We start from the raw sequence: 6,091 nt of genomic DNA, 5'->3' as shown, positions 1-6,091 counted from the left end.
CCATCACTGAACAGAGGTGGGGTCTATGACATCTATCAGCCACCTTCAATGCAGCCATCAGCATTCTGATTTGGATTCTATTATGATCCATGAGAGGATAAATACTTGATACTCCCTATTAGACAGACAGAACTGATGATGCCTTTCGGACGAGAGGCGAAACGTCTTCAAGACTTTTCAAGCAAGTCCAGTTGCTCTCTTCTACCAACCACAGATTACTATGTACCTGGACGACTGAGTATCTTCACAGATATGTTTCTACACACTTTGGGATGAGTACCCTTCGACTAGTGCGGGAGTATGAGAGGACTTCCAGAAAACTGGCAGACATCTTAGCCAGAGAGGATCGTTCAATTTTGTCAGCCTGGAACGACCATCACTGAACAGAGGTGGGGTCTATGACATCTATCAGCCACCTTCAATGCAGCCATCAGCATTCTGATTTGGATTCTATTATGATCCATGAGAGGATAAATACTTGATACTCCCTATTAGACAGACAGAACTGATGATGCCTTTCGGACGAGAGGCGAAACGTCTTCAAGACTTTTCAAGCAAGTCCAGTTGCTCTCTTCTACCAACCACAGATTAGTTAAACTGAAATGTTGTTTATTGATTTTCATTCTCATTGATGGTAAATGTGGTGATGGTTAAAGATACTAAGCCAAGTGCATAGTAAGAATCAAAAGTAGTGGTCACACTACTGAAACAGTATTTTTAGTTAGTAGGATAAAGTATAATAGTATTATTATTCTGTAAGTATTTAAAGGTTTAGTGCAGTCAGTGTTACTTTCGAACATTAATTAAAACCTGAGAGAGAGATCTCTCGCATTCAAAAGAATTCGGGGAGCGCACTCCAGAGACGGCTAGACACGCTAAGGGGCGCTACACAGTGATACGGCGTCTCTCCTGTTTGAATGCACTGATGTTTTTGGAAAGCACTCTGGCGAGTAAAACTCTTTCCACACTGTGAGCAGTGAAACGGCTTCTCTCCTCTGTGAATGCTCTGGTGTGTTTGGAGAGCACTGTGATGAGTAAAACTCTTCCCACACTGTGAGCAGTGATATGGTTTCTCTACTGAGTGAATGCGCTGGTGTGTTTGGAGATCACTCTCATGAGTAAAACACTTCCCACTCTGAGAGCAGCGATATGGTTTCTCTCCTGTGTGAATGCGCTGGTGTTGTTGGAGATGACTCTGACGAGTAAAACTCTTTCCACACTGTGAGCAGTGATACGGCTTCTCTCCTGTATGACTGCATTGGTGTTTTTGGAGATGACTCTGCTGAGGAAAACTCTTCCCACACTGTGAGCAGTGAAAGGGCTTCTCTCCTGTGTGAATGCGCTGGTGTTGTTGGAGATGACTCTGACGAGTAAAACTCTTTCCACACTGTGAGCAGTGATACGGCTTCTCTCCTGTGTGAATGCCCTGGTGTGTTTGGAGATGACTCTGATGAGTAAAACACTTTCCAAACTGTGAGCAGTGATAAGGCTTCTTTCCTGTGTGAATGCTCTGGTGTGTATGGAGAGCACTCTGCAGAGTAAAACTCTTTCCTCACTGTGAGCAGTGATACAGCTTCTCTCCTGTGTGAATGCGCTGGTGTTGTTGGAGATGACTCTGACGAGTAAAACACTTTCCACACTGTGAGCAGTGATACGGCTTCTCTCCTGTGTGAATGCGCTGGTGTGTTTGGAGAGGACTCTGGTGAGTAAAACTCTTCCCACACTGTGAGCAGCGATATGGTTTCTCTCCTGAGTGAATGCGCTGGTGTTGTTGGAGAGCACTCTGGCGAGTAAAACTCCTTCCACACTGTGAGCAGTGAAAATGCTTCTCTCCTGTGTGAATGCGCTGGTGTTGTTGGAGATGACTCTGACGAGTAAAACTCTTTCCACACTGTGAGCAGTGAAACGGCTTCTCTCCTGTGTGAATGTGCTGGTGTGTTTGGAGATGACTCTGATTAGTAAAACTCTTCCCGCACTGTGGGCAGTGATACGGCTTCTCTCCTGTGTGAATGCGCTGATGATGTTGGAGATCACTCTGCTGAGTAAAACTCTTCCCACTCTGTGAGCAGTGATATGGTTTCTCTCCTGTGTGAATGTGCTGGTGTTGTTGGAGATGACTCTGACGAGTAAAAGTCTTCCCACACTGTGAGCAGAGATACGGCTTCTCTCCTGTGTGAATGCGCTGGTGTTTTTGGAGACGACTCTGCTGAGTAAAACTCTTCCCACACTGTGAGCAGTGATACGGCTTCTTTCCTGTGTGAATGCTCTGGTGTGTTTGGAGAGCACTCTGCAGAGTAAAACTCTTTCCACAATGTGAGCAGTGATACAGCTTCTCAACTGTGTGAATGCGCTGGTGTTGTTGGAGATGACTCTGACGAGTAAAACTCTTTCCACACTGTGAGCAGTGATACAGCTTCTCTCCTGTGTGAATGCGCTGGTGTGTTTGGAGAGCACTCTGGTGAGTAAAACTCTATCCACACTGTGAGCAGCGATATGGTTTCTCTCCTGTGTGAATGCGCTGGTGTGTTTGGAGAGCACTCTGGTGTGTAAAACACTTCCCACACTGTGAGCAGCGATATGGTTTCTCTCCTGTGTGAATGCGCTGGTGTTGTTGGAGATGACTCTGACGAGTAAAACTCTTACCACACTGTGAGCAGTGATACAGCTTCTCTCCTGTATGACTGCGTTGGTGTTTTTGGAAATGACTCTGCTGAGTAAAACTCTTCCCACACTGTGAGCAGTGATATGGAATCTCTCCTGTGTGAATGTGCTGGTGTCTTTGGAGAGCACTCTAGTGAGTAAAACTCTTCCCACACTGTGAGCAGCGATATGGTTTCTCTCCTGAGTGAATGCGGTGGTGTTGTTGGAGAGCACTCTGGCGAGTATAACTCATTCCACACTGTGAGCAGTGAAACGGCTTCTCTCCTGTGTGAATGCTCTGGTGTTGTTGCAGATGTCTCTTACGAGTAAAACTCTTCCCACGCTGTGAGCAGTGATACGGCTTCTCTCCTGTATGACTGCGTTGGTGTTTTTGGAGATGACTCTGCTGAGTAAAACTCTTCCCACACTGTGAGCAGTGATACGGCTTCTTTCCTGTGTGAATGCTCTGGTGTGTTTGGAGAGCACTCTGCAGAGTAAAACTCTTTCCACACTGTGAGCAGTGATACAGCTTCTCTCCTATGTGAATCTGAAGAATTTTACTCGTCAGAGACATCTCCAACAACACCAGCGCATTCACACAGGAGAGAAGCCGCATCACTGCTCACAGTGTGGGAAGACTTTTACTCGTCAGAGTCATCTCCAACAACACCAGCGCATTCACACAGGAGAGAAGCCGTATCACTGCTCACAGTGTGGAAGGAGTTTTACTCGCCAGAGTGCTCTCCAACAACACCAGTGCATTCACTCAGGAGAGAAACCATATCGCTGCTCACAGTGTCGGAAGAGTTTTACTGACCAGAGTGCTCTCCAAACACACCAGCGCATTCACACAGGAGAGAAGCCGTATCACTGCTCACTGTGTGGAAAGAGTTTTACTCGTCAGAGACATCTCCAACAACACCAGCGCATTCACACAGGAGAGAAGCTGCATCACTGCTCACAGTGTGGGAAGACTTTTACTCGTCAGAGTCATCTCCAACAACACCAGCGCATTCACACAGGAGAGAAGCCGTATCACTGCTCACAGTGTGGAAAGAGTTTTACTCGTCAGAGTCATCTCCATCAACACCAGCGCATTCACACAGGAGAGAAACCATATCGCTGCTCACAGTGTGGGAAGTGTTTTATTCACGATAGTGATCTCCAAACACATCAGCGCATTCACAAAAGAGAGAAACCGTATCACTGATGACAGTGTGGAAAGTGTTTTACTCAGCAGAGTCATCTCCAAACACACCAGAGCATTCACACAGGAGAGAAACCATATCGCTGCTCACAGTGTCGGAAGAGTTTTACTCACCAGAGTGCTCTCCAAACACACCAGCGCATTCACACAGGAGAGAAGCCGTATCACTGCTCACTGTGTGGAAAGAGTTTTACTCGTCAGAGTCATCTCCAACAACACCAGCGCATTCATACAGGAGAGAAGCCGTTTCACTGCTCACAGTGTGGAATGAGTTTTACTCGCCAGAGTGCTCTCCAACAACACCAGCGCATTCTTCATGCTGCTCCATCTTTGCTCGTGTTTTTAAAAATGCCGGTCGTGAAAACAAACCAAACCGGGAAAGTAGAGAAGCGGAAGTGCGTGGACAGCGGACCAATCAGAGCCCTCTTGTCTGCGGCACTGTCTGCGAGGCTTCTGCGGTGGTCACAATTTTTGGGAGGTGCGCGCAGAGCGTCTGCGAAGGTGGGGGGGCTACGCAGACACTGTCTGCGACACGGTCTACGAGGACTGGGTTGTCAGCATAAATTGGCCTTTACTCAACAGAGTGCTCTCCAAACACACGAGCGCATTCACACAGGAGAGAAGCCGTATCACTGCTCACAGTGTGGCAAGAGTTTTACTCTGCAGAGTGCTTTCCAAACACACGAGCGCATTCACACAGGAGAGAAGCCGTTCCACTGCTCACAGTGTGGAAAGAGTTTTACTCGTCAGAGTCATCTCCAACAACACCAGTGCATTCACATAGGAGAGAAGCTGTATCACTGCTCACAGTGTGGAAAGAGTTTTACTCTGCAGAGTGCTCTCCAAACACACCAGAGCATTCACACAGGAAAGAAGCCGTATCACTGCTCACAGTGTGGGAAGAGTTTTACTCAGCAGAGTCATCTCCAAAAACACCAACGCAGTCATACAGGAGAGAAGCCGTATCACTGCTCACAGCGTGGGAAGAGTTTTACTCGTAAGAGACATCTGCAACAACACCAGAGCATTCACACAGGAGAGAAGCCATTTCACTGCTCACAGTGTGGAAGGAGTTTTACTCAGCAGAGTCATCTCCAAAAACACCAACGCAGTCATACAGGAGAGAAGCCGTATCACTGCTCACAGCGTTCAGAGCAGTGCTACGGCTTCTCTCCTGTGTGACTGTGCTGGTGTTTTTGGAGATGACACTGCTGAGTAAAACTCTTCCCACTCTGTGAGCAGTGATACGGCTTCTCTCCTGTGTGAATGCGCTGGTGTTGTTGGAGAGCACTCTGACGAGTAAAACTCTTTACACACTTTGAGCAGTGATACGGCGTCTCTCCTGTGTGAATGCGTTGGTGTGTTTGGAGAGCACTCTGGTGAGTAAAACTCTTCCAACACTGTGAGCAGCGATATGGTTTCTCTCCTGAGTGAATGCACTGGTGTTGTTGGAGAGCACTCTGGCGAGTAAAACTCCTTCCACACTGTGAGCAGTGATACGGCTTCTCTCCTGTGTGAATGTGCTGGTGTGTTTGGAGATGACTCTGATGAGTAAAACTCTTTCCACACTGTGGGCAGTGAAATGGTTTCTCTCCTGTGTGAATGCGCTGATGATGTTGGAGATGTCTCTGATGAGTAAAACTCTTCCCACATTGTGAGCAGTGCTACGGCTTCTCTCCTGTGTGACTGTGCTGGTGTTTTTGGAGATGACACTGCTGAGTAAAACTCTTCCCACTCTGTGAGCAGTGATACGGCTACTCTCCTGTGTGAATGCACTGGTGTTGTTGGAGAGCACTTTGACGAGTAAAACTCTTTACACACTTTGAGCAGTGATACGGCGTCTCTCCTGTGTGAATGTGTTGGTGCGTTTGGATATTACTCTGATGAGTAAAACTCTTCCCACACTGTGACAGGCGATATGGTTTCTCTCCTGAGTGAATGCCCTGGTGTTGTTGGAGAGCACTCTGGCGAGTAAAACTCTGTCCACACTGTGAGCAGTGAAACGGCTTCTCTCCTGTGAATGCCCTGGTGTAGTTGGAGAGCACTCTGGCGAGTACGAATACGAATATCTTTTATTTGTCATTTTAACAAGTACAACGAAATTAAGCAGTCCTTGTTTTGTGAAGCAATAAATAATTAAAAAAAAGACGAGAGAAAATTAAAAGATATTAAAAGAATACTCAAAAGCACTCACGCACAAGTACATACTACTCATACCTCACCCACCCACCCACACATCTCACA

At 47.0% G+C, this 6,091-nt stretch overlaps 1 pseudogene; it reads right to left on the bottom strand.

Moving 5' to 3' along the window:
- Nucleotides 1–832: 832 nt before the first annotated feature.
- LOC132868082 (zinc finger protein 850-like) lies at nt 833–5,625 on the bottom strand (annotated as a pseudogene).
- Between the last annotated feature and the right edge of the window lie 466 nt (nt 5,626–6,091).

This window comes from Neoarius graeffei, chromosome 19, assembly GCF_027579695.1.
Source record: "Neoarius graeffei isolate fNeoGra1 chromosome 19, fNeoGra1.pri, whole genome shotgun sequence".
Taxonomy (NCBI): domain Eukaryota; kingdom Metazoa; phylum Chordata; class Actinopteri; order Siluriformes; family Ariidae; genus Neoarius; species Neoarius graeffei.
This window is presented reverse-complemented; position numbering and strand designations above follow the sequence as displayed.